We start from the raw sequence: 17,095 nt of genomic DNA on the forward strand, positions 1-17,095 counted from the left end.
TAGTTTTTAGCCCTTGTTGTAATTGGTGGATTTGTTTTTTTGGTTTGGTTGCTCTCTTCTTTCTTTATTATTTTTTTCTTTTTTTAATTACTTTTCAATTTTTTTATTTTTAATAATTATTTTATTTTAATAACTTTATTTTATTCTTTCTTTCTTTCTTTCTTTCTTTCTTTCTTTCTTTCTTTCTTTCTCTCTTTCTCCCTTTTCTTCTGAGCCATGTGGCTGACAGGGTGTTGGTGCACCAGCTGGAGGTCAGGCCAGTGGGAGAGCAGAGTTCAGGAAATTGGTCCTACAGAGACCTCCCAGCTCCACGTACCATCAAACAGCAAAATCTCTCCCAGAGATCTCAATCTCAACACTAAGACCCATCTCCACTCACTGATCAACAAGCTACAGTGCTGGACACCCTATGCCAAAAAACTAGTGAGACAGGAACACAACACCACCCATTAGCAGAGAGGCTGCCAAAAATCATAATAAGGCCACAGATACCCAAAAACACACACCAGGCACAGTCCTGCCCACCAGAAAGAGAGCCTCATTCATCAGAAAATAGGCATGAGTCTCCTCCACCAGGAAGCCTACACAAACCACTGAACCAACCTTAGCCACTGGGGCCAGAAACTAAAGCAATGGTAAATATGAAATTGCAGTCTGCAAAAAGGAGATCACAAACACAGTAAGTTAAGCAAAGTGAGAAGACAGAGAAACACAGCAGATGAAGGAGCAAGGTAAAAACCCACCAGACCAAACAAATGAAGAGGAAATAGGCAGTCTACCTGAAAAAGAATTCAGAGTAATGATAGCAAAGAAGATCCAAAATCTTGGAAATAGAATGGAGAAAATACAAGAAACATTTAACAAGGACCTAGAGACCTAAAGAGCAAGCAAACTATGATGAACAACACAATAAATGAAATGAAAAATTCTCTACAAGGAATCAAGAGCAGAATAACAGATGCAGAAGAATAGATAAGTGACCTGGAAGATAAAATAGTGGAAATAACTACTGCAGAGCAGAATAAAGCAAAAAGAATGAAAAGAAATGAGGGCAGTCTTAGAGACCTCTGGGACAACATTAAACACACCAACACTCGAATTGTAGGAGTCCCAGAAGAAGAAGAGAAAAAGAAAGGGACTGAGAAAATATTTGAAGAGATTAAAGTTGAAAACATCCCTAATATGGGAAAGGAAATAGTTAATCAAGTCCAGGAAACACAGAGAGTCCTGTACTGGATAAATCCTAAGAGAAACACGCCAAGACCTATTAGTCAAACTATCAAAAATTAAGTACAAAGAAAAAATATTAAAGGAAGCAGAGGAAAAACAACAAATGACATACAAGGGAATCCCCAAAAGGTTAACAGCTGATCTTTCAGCAGAAACTCTGCAGGCCAGAAGGGAGTGGCAGGACATATTTAAAGTAATGAAAGGGAAAAACCTACAACGAAGATGACTCTAACTAGCAAGGATCTCATTCAGATTACATGGAGAAATTAAAAGTTTTACAGACAAGAAAAGCTAGGAGAATTCAGCACCACAAAACGAGCTTCACAACAAATATTAAAGGAACTTCTCTAGGCAGGAAAGAGAAGAGAAAGAGAAGACCTACAATAACAATCCCAGAACAATTAAGAAAATGGTAATAGGAACATACATATTGATATTTACATTAAATGTAAATGAATTAAATGCTCCAACCAAAAGACAGAGACTTGCTGAATGGATACAAAAACAAGACCCATATATATGCTATCTACAAGGGATACACTTCAGACTTAGGGACACATACAGACTGAAAGTGAGGCCATGGAAAAAGATATTCCATGCAAATCGAAATCAAAAGAAAGCTGGAGTAGCAATACTCATATCAGAAAAAGTACACATTAAAATAAAGACCATTACAAGAGACAAAGAAGGACACTAGATAATGACCAAGGGATCAATTCAAGAAGAAGATATAACAATTGTAAATATTTATGCAACCAACATAGGAGCACCACAAAACATAAGGCAAATGCCAACTGCCAGAAAAGGGGAATAAAACAGTAACACAATCCTAGTAGGGGACTTTAAAACCCCACTTTCACCAATGGACAGATCATCCAAAATTAAAATAAATAAGAGCACACAGACTTTAATGACACATTGAGCAAGATGGACTTAATTGATATTTATAGGACATTCCATTCAAAAACAACAGTATAAACATTCTTCTCAAGTGCTCATGGAATATTCTCCAGGATAGATCATAGCTTGGGTCACAAATCAAGCCTCAGTAAATTTAAGAAAATTGAGATTGTATCAAGTATCTTTGCCGACCAGAACACTATGAGACTAGATATCAATTACAGGAAAAAATCTGTAAAAAATACAAATTGAGACTAAACAGTACACTACTAAATAACCAAGAGATCACAGAAGAAATCAAAGAGGAAATCAAAAAATACCTAGAAACAAATGACAATGAAAACAAGACGACACAAATCTTATGGGATGCAGCAAAAGCAGTTCTAAGAGGGAAGTTTATAACAATACAATCCTACCTCCAGAAACAAGAAACATTTCAAATGAACAACCTAACTTTACACCTAAAGCATTTAGAGAAAGAAGAACAAAAATATCCCAAAGTTAGCAGAAGGAAAGAAATCATAAATATCAGATCAGATATAAATGAAAAAGAAGTGAAGAAAACAATAGCAAAGATCAATAAAAGTAAAACCTGGTTCTTTGAGAAGATAAACAAAATTCATAAACCATTAGCCAGACTCATCAAGAAAAAAAACAAAGATTCAAATCAATAGAATTAGAAATGAAAAAGGAGAAGTAACAACAGACACTGCAGAAATACAAAGGACCATGAGAGATTACTACAAGCAAGTATATGCTCATAAAATGGACAACCTGGAGGAAATGGAAAATTCGTAGAAAAGCACAACCTTCTGAGACCGAACCAGGAAGAAATAGAAAATATAAAGAGACCAATCACAAGCACTGAAATTGAGACTGTGATTAAAAATCTTCCAAAATACAAAACCCCAGGACTAGATGGCTTCACAGGTGAATTCTATCGAACATTTAGAGAAGAGGGAACACCTATCCTTCTCAAACTCTTCCAAAATATAGCAGAGGGAGGAACTCTCCCAAACTCATTATATGAGGCCAGCATCACCCTGATACCAAAACCAGACAAAGATGTCAAAAAAAAAGAAAACTACAGGCCAATATCACTGCTGAACATAGAAGCAATGCAAAAATCCTCAACAAAATACTAGCAAACAGAATTCAACAGCATATTAAAAGGATCACACACCATGATCAAGTGGGGTTCATCCCAGGACTGCAAGGATTCTTCAATATACACAAGTCAATCAATGTGATAAACCATATTAACAGACTTAAGGAGAAAAACCGTATGATCATCTCAATAGATGCAGAAAAAGCTTTTGACACAATTCAACACCCATTTATGATAAAATCCCTCCAGAAAGTTGACATAGACAGAGCTAACCTCAACATAATAAAAATCGTATATGACAAACCCACAGCCAACATCGTTCTCAATGGTGAAAAACTGAAACTATTTCCACTAAGATCAGGAACAAGACAAGGTTGTCTACTCTCACCACTATTACTCAACATAGTTTTGTAAATTTTAGCCACAGCAATCAGAGGAGAAAAAGAAATAAAAGGAATCCAAACTGGAAGAGAAGAAGTAAAGCTGTCACTATTTGCAGATGACATGAAACTGTACATACAGAATCCTAAAGATGCTACCAGAAAACTACTAGAACTAATCAATGAATTTGGTAAAGTAACAGGATACAAAATTAATGCACAGAAATCTCATGCATTCCTATACACTAATGATGAAAAAGCAGAAAGAGAAATTAAGGAAACACTCCCATTTACCATTGCAACAAAAAGAATAAAATACTTAGGAATAAACTTACCTAAGGAGACAAAAGACCTGTATGCAGAAAACTATAAGACACTGATGAAAGAAATTAAAAATGATAAAAACAGATGGAGAGATACACCATGTTCTTGGATTGGAAGAATCAACATTGTGAAAATGACTATACAACCCAAAGCAATCTACAGATTCAATGCAATCGCTATAAAACTACCAATGGCATTTTTCACAGAACTAGAACAATAAATGTCACAGTGTGTATGGAAACACAAAGGACCCCGAATAGCCAAAGCAATATTGAGAAAGAAAAACAGTGCTAGAGGAATCAGGCTCCCAGACTTCAGGCTATACTACAAAGCTACAGTAATCAAGACAGTATGGTACTGGCACAAAAACAGAAATATAGATCAATGGAACAGGACAGAAAGCCCAGAGATAAACCCACGCACATATGGTCATCTTATTTTTAATAAAGGAGGCAAGAATATATAATGGAGAAAAGGCAGCCACTTTAAAAAGTGGTACTGGGAAAACTGGACAGCTACATGTAAAAAATGAAATTAGAACACCCTCTAACACCATACACAAAAATAAACTCAAAATGGATTAAAGACCTAAATGTAAGGCCAGACACTATCAAACTCTTAGAGGAAAACATAGGCAGGACACTCTATGACATAAATCACAGCAATATCTTTTTTGACCCACCTCCTAGAGAAATGGAAATAAAAACAAACAAATGGGACCTAATGAAAATTAAAAGCTTTTACACAGGAGGAACCAAGATGGCAGAGTAGAAGGACGTGCTCTCATTCCCTCTTGCGAGAACAACAGAATCACAACTAGCTGCTGGACAGTCATTGACAGGAAGACACTGGAACTCACCAAAAAAGATACCCCATATCCAGAGACAAAGGAGAAACCACAGTGAGATGGTAGGAGGGGCAAAATCACAGTAAAATAAAATCCCATAACTGGTGGGTGGGTGACTCACAGACTGGCGAACATTTATACCACAGAAGTCCACCAACTGGAGTGAAGGTTCTCAGCCCCACAGTATGCTTCCCAACCTGGGGGTCCAGCAACAGGGAGAGAAATTCCTAGAGAATTAAACTTTGAAGCCTAGTGGGGGTTGATTACAGGACTTTGGGGGAAACAGATACTCCACTCTTGGAGGGCACACACAAAGTAGTGTGTGCATCGGGGCCCAGGGGAAGGAGCAGTGACCCCAGGGGAGACTGAACCAGACCTACCTGTTAGTGTTGGAGGGTGTCCTGCAGAGGCAGGGGGTGGCTCTGTTTCACCATGGGGACAAGGAAACTGGCAGCAGAAGTTCTGGGAAGTACTCCTTGGCGTGAGCCCTTCTAGAGTCTGTCATTAGCCCAAACAAAGAGCCCAGGAGGGCTACAGTGTTGGGTGTTTCAGGCCAAACAACCAACAGGGAGGGAACCCAGCCTCACCCATCAACAGTCAAGTGGATTAAAGTTTTACTGAGTTCTGCCAACCAGAGAAACAGTCAGCTCTACCCATCACTAGTCCCTCCCATCAAGCCTCTTAGACAGCATCATTCACCAGAGGGCAGAAAGCAGAAGCAAGAAGAAATACAATCCTGCAGCCTGTGGAACAAAAACCACATTCACAGAAAGACAGACAAGGTGAAAAGGCAGAGGACTATATACCAGTTGAAGGAACAAGATAAAACCCCAGAAAAACAACTAAATGAAGTGGAGATAGGCAACCTTCCAGAAAAAGAATTCAGAATAATGATAATGAGGATGATCCAAGACCTTGGAAAAAGAATGGAGGCAAAGATCGAGAAGATTCAAGAAATGTTTAACAAAGACCTAGAAGAATTATAAAACAAGTAAACAGAGATGAACAATACAATAATTGAAATGAAAACTACACTAGGAGGAATCAATAGCAGAATAACTGAGGCAAAAGAATGGATAAGTGACCTGGAAGACAGAACGGTGGAATTCACGGTTGTGGAACAGACTAAAGAAAAAGAATGAAAAGAAATGAAGACAGCCTAAGAGATGTCTGGGACAACATTAAACACAAAAATATTCACATTATAGAGGTCCCAAAAGGAGAAGAGAGAGAGAAAGGACCCGAGAAAATATTTGAAGAGATTATAGTTGAAAACTTCCCTAACATGGGAAAGTAAATAGCCACCCAAGTCCAGCAAGAGCAGCGAGTCCCATACAGGACAAACCCAAGGAGAAACATGCAGAGACACATAGTAATCAAATTGGCAAAAATTAAAGACAAAGAAAAATTATTGAAAGCAGCAAGGGAAAAATGACAAATAACATACAAGAGAACTCCCAGAAGGTTAACAGCTGATTTCATAGCAGAAACTCTACAAGCCAGAAGGGAATGGCATGATATACTTAAAGTGATGAAAAGGAAGAACCTACAAACAAGATTACTCTACCCAGCAAGGATCTCATTCAGATTCCATGGAGAAATCAAAAGCTTTACAGACAAGCAAAAGCTAAGGGAATTCAGCACCACCAAACCAGGTCTACTACAAATGCTAAAGGAACTTTTCTAAGTGGGAAACACAAGAGAAGAAAAAGACCTACAAAAACAAACCCAAAACAATTAAGAAGATGGTAATAGGAACATACATATCAATAATTACCTTAAATATGAATGGATTAAATGCTCCAACCAAAAGACACAAGCTTGCTGAATGGATAAAAAAACAAGACCCATCTATATGCTGTCTACAAGAGACCCACTTCAGACCTAGGGACACATACAGACTGAAAGTTAGGGGATGGAAAAAGATATTCCATGCAAATGGAAATCAAAAGAAAGGTGGAGTAGCTATACTCATATCAGGTAAAATAGACTTTAAAATAATGTTACAAGAGACAAGGAAGGACAGTACCTAATGATCAAGGGATCAACCCAAGAAGAAGATATAACAATTATAAATATATATACACCCAACATAGGAGCACCTCAATACATAAGGCAACTGCTAACAGCTATAAAAGAGGAAATCGACAGTAACACAATAATAGTGGGGGACTTTAACACCTCACTTCCACCAATGGACAGATCATCCAAGTGAAAATAAATAAGGAAACAGAAGCTTTAAATGACACAATAGACCAGATAGATTTAATTTATACTTATAGGACATTCCATCCAAAAACAGCAGATTACATTTCTCAAGTGTGCAGAGAACATTCTCCAGGATAGATCACATCTTGGGTCACAAATCAAGCCACAGTAAATTTAAGAAAATTGAAATCATATCAAGCATCTTTTCCGACCACAATGCTATGAGATTAGAAATGAATTAAAGGGAAAAGAAAACGTAAAAAACACAAACACATGGAGGCTAAACAATATGTTACTAAATAACCAAGAGATCACTGAAGAAATCAAAGAGGAAATCAAAAAATACCTAGAGACAAATGACAATGAAAACTCGATGATCCAAAACCTATGGGATACAGCAAAAGAAGGTCTAAGAGGGAAGTTTATAGCTATACAAGCTTACCTCAAGAAAAAGAAAAATCTCAAGTACACTATCTAACCTTACACCTAAAGGAACTAGAGAATGAAGAACAAAAAAACCCCAAAGTTAGCAGAAGGAAAGAAATCATAAAGTTCAGAGCAGAAATAAATGAAATAGAAACAAAGAAAACAACAGCAAAGATCAATAAAACTAAAAGGTGGTTCTTTGAGAAGATAAACAAAATAGATAAACCACTGGCCAGACTTATCAAGAAAAAGAGGGAGAGAACTCAAATCAATAAAATTAGAAATGAAAAAGGAGAAGTTACATCAGACACCACAGAAATACAAAGCATCCTAGGAGACTACTACAAGCAACGCTATGCCAATTAAATGGACAAACTGGAAGAAATGGACAAATTCTTAGAAAGGTATAATCTTCCAAGACTGAACTAGGAAGAAACAGAAAATATGAACAGACCAATCATAAGTAATGAAATTGAAACTGTGATTAAATATCTTCAAACAAACAAAAGTCCAGGACCAGATGGCTTCACAGATGAATTCTATCAAACATTTAGAGACGAGCTAACACCCAACTTCTCAAACTCTTCCAAAATATTGCAGAGAAAGGATCATTCCAAAACTCATTCTATGAGGCCACCATCACCCTGATACCAAAACCAGACAAAGATATTACAAAAAAAGAAAATTACAGACCAATATCACTGATGAATATAGATGCAAAAATCCTCAACAAAATACTAGCAAACAGAATCCAACAACACTTTAAAAGGATCATACACAGTGATCAAGTGGGATTTATCCCAGGGATGCAAGGATTCTTCAATATACACAAATCAATCAATGTGATACACCATATTAACAGACTTAAGGAGAAAAAACATATGATCATCTCAGTAAATGCAGAAAAAGCTTTTGACAAAATTCAACATGCATTTATGATAAAAACTCTCCAGAAAGTGGGCATAGAGGGAACCTACCTCAACATAATAAAGGCCAAATACTACAAACCCACAGCAAACATCATTCTCAATGGTGAAAAACTGAAAGCATTTCCTCTAAGATCAGGAATGAGACAAGGATGTCCACTCTCACCACTGTTATTCAACATAGTTTTGGAAGTCCTAGCCATGACAATCAGAGAAGAAAAAGAAATACAAATTGGAAAAGAAGAAGTAAAACTGTCACTGTTTGCAGATGACATGATACTATCCATAGAGAATCGTAAAAATGCCACCAGAGTACTACTAGAGCTAATCAATGAACTTGGTAAAGTTGCAGGATACAAATTTAATGCACAGAAATCTCTTACATTCCTATGCACTAATGATGGAAAATCTGAAAAAGAAATTGTGGAAACACACCCATTTACCATTGCAACAAAAAGAATAAAGTACCTAGGAATAAACCAGCCTAGGGGGACAAAAGACCTGTATGCAGAAAACTATAAGACACTGATGAAGGAAATTAATGATATCAACAGATGGAGAGATATACCACATTCTTGGATTGGAAGAATGAATATTGTGAAAATGACTATACTATCCAAAGGAATCTACAGATTCAATGCAATCCCTATCAAATTACCAATGGCATTTTTTATGGAACTCGAACAAATCATCTTAAAATTTGTATGGAGATACAAAACACCCCAAATAGCCAAAGCAGTCTTGAGGGATAAAACAGAGCTGGAGAAATCAGACTCCCTGACTTCAGATTATACTACAAAGCTACAGTAATCAAGACAATATGGTACTGGCACAAAAACAGAAACATAGATCAATGGAACAAGGTAGAAAGCCCAGAGATAAACACATACACCTGTGGTCAACTAATCTATGACAAAGGAGGCAAAGATATACAATGCAGAAAAGACAGTCTCTTCAATAAGTGGTGCTGGGAAAACTGGACAGCTACATGTAAAAGAATGAAATTAGAACACTCCCTAACACCATATACAAAAATAAACTCAAAATGAATTAGAGACCTAAATGTAAGACTGGACACTATAAAACTCTTAGAGGAAAACAGAGGAAGAACACACTTTGACATAAATCACAGCAAGATCTTTTTTGATCCATCTCCTCGAGAAATGGAAATAAAAACAAAAATAAACAAATGGAATCTAATGAAACTTCAAAGCTTTTGCACAGCAAAGGAAACCATAAAAAAATGAAAAGACAACCCTCAGAATGGGAGAAAATATTTGCAAACAAATCAACGGACAAAGGATTAATCTCCAAAATATATAAACAGCTCATGCAGCTCAATATTAAAGAAACAAACAACCCATTCTAAAAACGGGCAGAAGACCTAAATAGACATTTCTCCAAAGAAGATATACAGATGGCCAAGAAGCACGTGAAAATCTGCTCAACATCACTAATTATTAGAGAAATGCAAATCAAAACTACAATGAGGTATCACCTCACACCAGTTAGAATGGGCATCATTAGAAAATCTACAAACAACCAATGCTGGAGAGTTTGTGGAGAAAAGGGACCCCTCTTGCACTGTTGGTGGGAATGTAAATTGATACAGCCACTATGGAGAACAGTATGGAGGTTCCTTAAAAAACTAAAAATAGAATTACCATATGATCCAGCAATCCCACTACTGGGCATATACCCAGAGAAAACCATACTTCAAAAAGACACAGGCCCCCCAGTATCTATTGAAACACTACTTACAATAGCCAGGTCATGGAAGCAACCTAAATGCCCATCAACATACAAATGGATAAAGAAGATGTGGTACATATATACTATGGAATATTACTCAGCCATAAAAGGGAACGAAATTGAGTCATTTGTTGAGACATGGATGGACCTAGAGACTGTCATACAGAGGGAAGTAAGTCAGAAAGAGAAAAACAAATATCATATATTAATGCATGTACGTGGAACCTAGAAAAATGGTACAGATGAACTGGTTTGCAGGGCAGAAGCTGAGACACAGAAGTAGAGAACAAACGTATGGATACCAAGTAGGGAAAACCACAGTTGGGTGGGGATGGTGGTTTGCTGAACTGGGCGATTGGGGTTGATATGTATACACTGATGTGTATAAAATTGATGACTAATAAGAATCTGCAGTATAAACAAACAAACAAATAAACAACTAATACTAAACTTTCTTTGGGTTATTTGTATGGATATATGTTAATATAAATGTTTCAGATATTACATGAAATTTCAAAAATCTTATATGTTCTGGTATAGTGTTATAAGTCATAATTCTAGTTATTACTTTAAAATGTATATCTCAGAAATAACTAAATTTCCTTGTCAATTGCATTATTATGAACTTTCATCAAATCTTTTTTTTTTTTTCCTGTGGTATGCGGGCCTCTCACTGTTGCGGCCTCTCCCGCCACGGAGCACAGGATTCGCATGCGCAGGCCCAGCGGCCATGGCTCACGGACCCAGCCACTCCACGGCATGTGGGATCCTCCCAGACCGGGGCACGAACCCATGTCCCCTGTATCGGCAGGCGGACTCTCAACCACTGTGTCACCAGGGAAGCCCCATCAAATCTTTAACCGTGGTCATTTTTAAATCTTTTGTCATTTCCAGACAGTTCTGGGTGTACTCTGACGCTTTTGTAAATATGTTCCTATAAAAGGGTTTCATCTTCAAGGAATCCATGGAAAAGACTCTGACAAGTACAGGTTTTTGGTAACTGACTATACTAATGAACTGAATGAATAAGCATGTTCAAAACTCTAATGGAAAACTGATGAATTAATAAAAGTGCTAACAAAAGATCAAGATGAAAAAAGAAATTAATTACATGGGACTGAGTGAACCGATGAGGATGATTATAATGTTTGTGACTTTCTGTTTGAATTTTAAAAAACTCCCACAAGGACTCAGAGGCAAAAAATATACAAATCAATTTTCACTGCAAAGTAAAGGAGCTGTTACAGTGGAGGATTACTGGACTGAATGTCAATATTATGACATAGTATGAGGATGTTTCATGTTTGGTAATTGCAATCATTGTTGCTTTTGTTGTGGTCATCCATTTACAATGCTTGGTGTCAGTTTATTTATCTCTTGTAAAAATAAATTACAGTGTGTGTGTGTGAAAAAGAAAAAAAAACTTTTGCACAGCAAAGGAAACTATAAACAAGACGAAAAGATAACCTTCAGAATGGGAGAAAATATTTGCAAATGAAGCAATTGACAAAGGATTAATCTCCAAAATTTACAAGTAGCTAATGCAACTCAATATAAAAAAAACAAACAACCCAATCTAAAGATGGGCAGAAGATCTAAACAGACGTTTCTCCAAAGAAGATATACAGACTGCCAACAAACACATGAAAGAATGCTCAGCATCACTAATCATTAGAGAATTGCAAATCAAACTACAATGAGGTATCACCTCACACCAGTCAGAATGGCCATCATCAAAAATTCTACAGACAGGGCTTCCTTGATGACGCAGTGGTTGGGAGTCCGCCTGCCGATGCAGGGGCCACGGGTTCATGCCCCGGTCCAGGAGGATCCCACATGCCACAGAGCAGCTGGGCCCGTGGGCCATGGCCACTGGGCCTGCGCGTCTGGAGCCTGTGCTCCACAGTGGGAGAGGCCACAACAGTGAGAGGTCTGCATACCACAAAAAAAAAAAAAGAAAAACTAAATCTACAGACAATAAATGCTGGAGAGGATGTGGAGAAAAGGGAACCCTCCTGCACTGTTGGTGGAAAATTAAGTTGATATAGCCACTATGGAGAACAGTATGGAGGTCCCTTAAGAAAGTAAAAATAGAACTACCCTATGACCCAGCAGTCCCATTACTGAGCATATACCCTGAGAAAACCATAATTCAAAAAGAGTCATGTACCACAATGTTCATTGCAGCTCTATTTGCAATAACCAGGATGTGGAAGCAACCAAGTGTCCATCAACAGATGAATGGATAAAGAATATGTGGCACATATATACAGTGGAATATTACTCAGCCATAAAAATAAATGAAATTGAGTTATTTGTAGTGAGTTAGATGGACCTAGAGTCTGTCATACAGAGTGAAGTCAGTCAGAAAGAGAAAAACAAATGCCATATGCTAACACATATATATTGAATCAAAAAAAAAAAGTTTATGAAGAACCTAGGGGCAGGACAGGAATAATGACACAGATGTAGAGAATGGACTTAGGACACGGGGAGGGGAAAGGTTAAGCTGAGACGAAGTAAGAGAGTGGGATGGACTAATATATACTACCAAATGTAAAATAGATAGCTAGTGGGTTGCAGCTGCAAAACACAGAGAGATCAGCTCGGTGCTTTGTGACTACCTAGAGGGGTGGGGTAGGGAGGGTGGGAGGGAGACGCAAGAGGGAGGAGATATGGGGATATATGTATATGTATAGCTGATTCACTTTGTTATAAAGCAGAAACTAACACACCATTGTAAAGCAATTATACTCCAATAAAGACGTTAAAAAAAATTAAAATTCAGTTCCCCAGTCACACAAGTCACATTATAAGTGCTCAATAAACATGTGACTAGAAGCTACAATATTGGACAGAACATATATAGAACATTTATCACCCTGGAAAATTCTGCTGGAGAGTTCAGTTGTTCTACCGAGCTGTCTTTTGGAAGCATTCAATTTATCTCTGTGCTCTTTTGAGCACTCTTTTGGAGTGGTTAGTACTTTTTTCTATAACATTTCTTGTCTTTATAAATGACACAGTTGATGAACTGAGGTGTCCTCATTGGGTCCATGAGCAGTTCTGAATGTGCAGAAAGTTGGTCTCAACAGATAGCTTCAGTTCTGTGTAGACCCACGGTGTGGAGCTCAATTAAAAATAACTTTGCACCTGCTTATTTGCTCAGCACAACTGAGAAGGGAAATAGGCTTCTGCAACATTCCCTGAGTCCAATCAGTCAGGCAGTCACCCTCTCCCCTCTGCCCACTCACACACCTGGTCTGCTCTCTATAAAAAGGTACAGAAGACAAATTGTACCATATTGTCAAAATGCTGAATCTATGAATTATATTGATGCTTCTTCATGTCAGCCAGTTCCTTTTCAAGAAATCAAAACACAAACTGAGCTCATTTTAGAAGTGATCTACCTTGTCAGACCCCAGGTAATGCAGGTATATTGAGGATGTAGAGCTCAATGAAACTGTGGACATTTTGTGATTGGAGCACAGACCTGGATTGGAAAAGATGGAGATTCTGAACTGCCAGAGCCTATGAGATAACAGAGGGAGGGAGTAATGGCAAGGTGGTTTTTATAGAGTCATGCAAGACCATGAAGACCAACTTCCCACAGAGCCAGGACATTTGCAGACATAAGCCTCTGCATTGGGCTTTCCTCTATGGAAAGGAATTCCATAAAGATGCTGTGAATGGCCCCAATGGTGATGTTCAGTAGGACAGGTAGGGACACCATCAGGTTATGATGGTCTATCTAAGATACAGGCAAACACTGCCAGACAATGCAGCTGCTTCTCTGTTCTGCTGTAGGGTCCCAAGGTCATCAAGTTTAGCCTCTGGGAGTCCCTGAGATTGACATGTTACACATTAATAAGGAATATGTGGTCAGTTAGGTGGAATCTCCCTGTTCTGTGCTCCATAACTCAATTTTTTTGGAGGTGTGGATAACAATGGGGAAGTTCTTTTAAAAAAATCTATAAAGAAACAGAAAACAAATATACATTGCTCAGAAAGGTGCCCACACAGTAGCACTGACCAGGAGATGACCTCACTCCCTCAAGCTCAGCAGCCCAAGCCTAGGGTGTCTGGGCTTTACCCAGGACACAAGACTGCCTATTTCACAATGTCCAGTAAAGTCACAGCTGTCATGTGCCAAGAGTCTCATGCACAATCCCATGGGAGGTAAAGTTAGAAGCTGCTATCTGAGTATGGATTTAGAATAGGGCCAGTTTGTTACAGGGCTCAAATGCATAATGGAGTCCAGATCAGATAACCTACAGGGCTTTGTTCTTTGAGAGGGAGAACGTGACTTTGGAAATTTCTCATAGGTTCCTGGCATAATGCCCTCTTACCCAGAAAGGCCTTGTCCCTCCATCTCCTGAAGGAATTCATGTTCCACTTCACTTACCTGACTTCCTGTTCACCATGGGAAAGACTCCTGGTCCAGTCTCTAGGGAACTCCCTGACCTACTATCTATCTGGGGACATATTGATGCCTATCTCCTGATATAACAGAAACAATGGATCCGCATATCTGGATTTACTCAGGAGTACTTTAGACAAACATTATATATATATATATATATATATATATATAATGTTTGTCTATATATATTTGTGTGTGTGTGTGGTACACGGACCTCTCACTGTTGTGGCCTCTCCTGTTGTGGAGCACAGGCTTCGGATGCACAGGCTCAGCAGCCATTGTTCATGGGCCCAGCCGCTCCGCGGCAAGTGGGATCTTCCCAGACCGCGGCATGAACACTTGTCCCCTGCATCGGCAGGCAGACTCTCAACCACTGCGCCACCAGGGAAGCCCAAACATAATATTTTAAAAAAATTAAAACATTTTAATTAAAAATTAATTTAAAAGCTAAAAGCATTTCCTCTAAGATCAGGAACAAGACAAGGATGTCCACTGTCACCACTTTTATTCAGCATAGTTTTGGAAGTCCTATCCACAGCAATCAGAAAAGAAAAAGAAATAAAAGGAATCCAAATTGGCAAAGAAGAAGTAAAACTGTCACAGTTTGCAGATGACATAATACTATACATTGAAAATCCTAAAGATTTCACCAGAAAACTACTAGAGCTCATCAATGAATTCAGAAAAGTTGGAGGATAAAAATTAATATACAGAAATCTGTTTCATTTCTATACATTAACAACAAACTATCAGAAAGGAAACAATTCCATTTACCATTGCATCAAAAAGAATAAAATACCTAGGAATAAACCTACCTAAGAAGGTAAAAGATGTATACTCAGAAAACTATAAAAAAATGATGAAAGAAATTGAAGATGGAAAGATATACTGTGTTCTTGGATTGGAAGAACTAATATTGTTAAAATGACCATACTCCCCAAGGCAATCTACAGATTCAATGGAATGCCTATCAAAATACTAATGACATTTTTCACAGAACTAGAACAAATAATTTTTAAATTTGTATGGAAACATGAAAGACCCCAAATAGCCAAAACAATATTGAGAAAGAAGAACAGAGCTGGAGGAATCACATGCCTTGACTTCAGACTATACTAGAAAGCTACAGTAATCAAAATAGAATGGTACTGGCATAAAAACAGACATATAAATCAATGGAACAAAATAGAAAGCCCAGAAATAAACCCACACACTTGTGGTCAATTAATTTATGACAAAGGAGGCAAGAATAAACAATGGAGGAAAGACAGTCTCTTCAATAAGTGGTGCTGGGAAAACTGGACAGCTACATATAAAAGAATGAAATTAGAACACCTTCTACCCCATATACAAAAATAAACTCAAAATGGGTTAAAGACCTAAATGTAAGACTGGATACCATAAAACTTCTAGAGGAAAACATAGGCAGAACACTCTTTGACAAATCTGAGCAATATTTTTTTGGATCTGTCTCCTAAAGCAAAGGAAATAAAAGCAAAAATAAATAAATGGAATCTAATTAAATTTAAAAGCTTTTGCACAGCAAAGGAAACCATAGACAAAACAAAAAGACAACCTACAGAATGGGAGAAAATATTTTCAAATGATATGACTGATAAGGGGTTAATATCCAAAATCTATAAACAGCTCATAGAACTCAACATAAAAAAACAAACAACCTGATTAAAAGATGGGCAGAAAATCTAAATAGACATTTTTCCAAAGAGGACATGCAGATGACCAACAGGCACATGAAAAGATGCTCAACATTGTTAATCATCAGGGAAATGCAAATCAAAACCACAATGAGAGTGGGAATTCCCTGGTAGTCCAGTGGTTAGGACTCAGCGCTTTCACCGCTGTGGCCTGGGTTCAATCCCTGTTTGGGGAACTAAGATTCCATAAGCTGCATGCCGCAGCCAAAAAAAAGAAATCCACAATGAGATATCAACTCACACCTGTCAGAATGACTATAATCAGAAAGAACACAAATAACAAATGTTGGTGAGGATGTGGAGAAAAGGGAACTCTTGTACACTGTTGGTGGGAATGTAAATTGGTGCAGCCACTGTGGAAAACAGTATAAAGCTTTCTCAAAAAGCTATAAATAGAACTACCATATGACCCAGTATATATTCCACTCCTGGGTATATATCCAAAAGAAACAAGAACATTAATTTGAAAAGATACAAGCACCTCAGTGTTCATTGCAGCATTATTTACAATAACCAAGATATGGAAGCAACTTAGGTGTCCATCAACAGATGAATGGATAAAGAAGCTGTGGTATATATATACAATGGAATACTACTCAGCCATGAAACAAAATGAAATTTTGCCATTTGCAACAACATGGATGGGCTTGGAGGATATTATGCTAAGTGAAATAAGTCAGATGGAGAAAGACAAATACTGTTATGATATCATTTATAAGTGGAATCTAAGAAATACAAACAACTGGTGAATAAAATCAAAAAGAAACAGACTCACAGATATAGAAAATAAACTAGTGGTTCCCAGTGGGGAGAGGGAAGGGGGAGGGGCAATATAGACTTAGCAGATTAATGGGAA

At 37.7% G+C, this 17,095-nt stretch overlaps 1 non-coding gene across 1 annotated transcript; it reads left to right on the plus strand.

Annotated features, from left to right (window-relative positions):
- Window positions 1-16,343: 16,343 nt before the first annotated feature.
- On the plus strand, window positions 16,344-16,415 carry TRNAE-UUC (transfer RNA glutamic acid (anticodon UUC)). Its single transcript has one exon. It is a non-coding gene; the product is annotated as a tRNA-Glu (tRNA).
- The last annotated feature ends 680 nt before the right edge of the window (window positions 16,416-17,095 follow it).

This window comes from Lipotes vexillifer, unplaced genomic scaffold (assembly GCF_000442215.2).
Source record: "Lipotes vexillifer unplaced genomic scaffold, Lipotes_vexillifer_v1.1 scaffold391, whole genome shotgun sequence".
In the NCBI taxonomy this organism is placed as follows: Eukaryota; Metazoa; Chordata; class Mammalia; order Artiodactyla; family Lipotidae; genus Lipotes; species Lipotes vexillifer.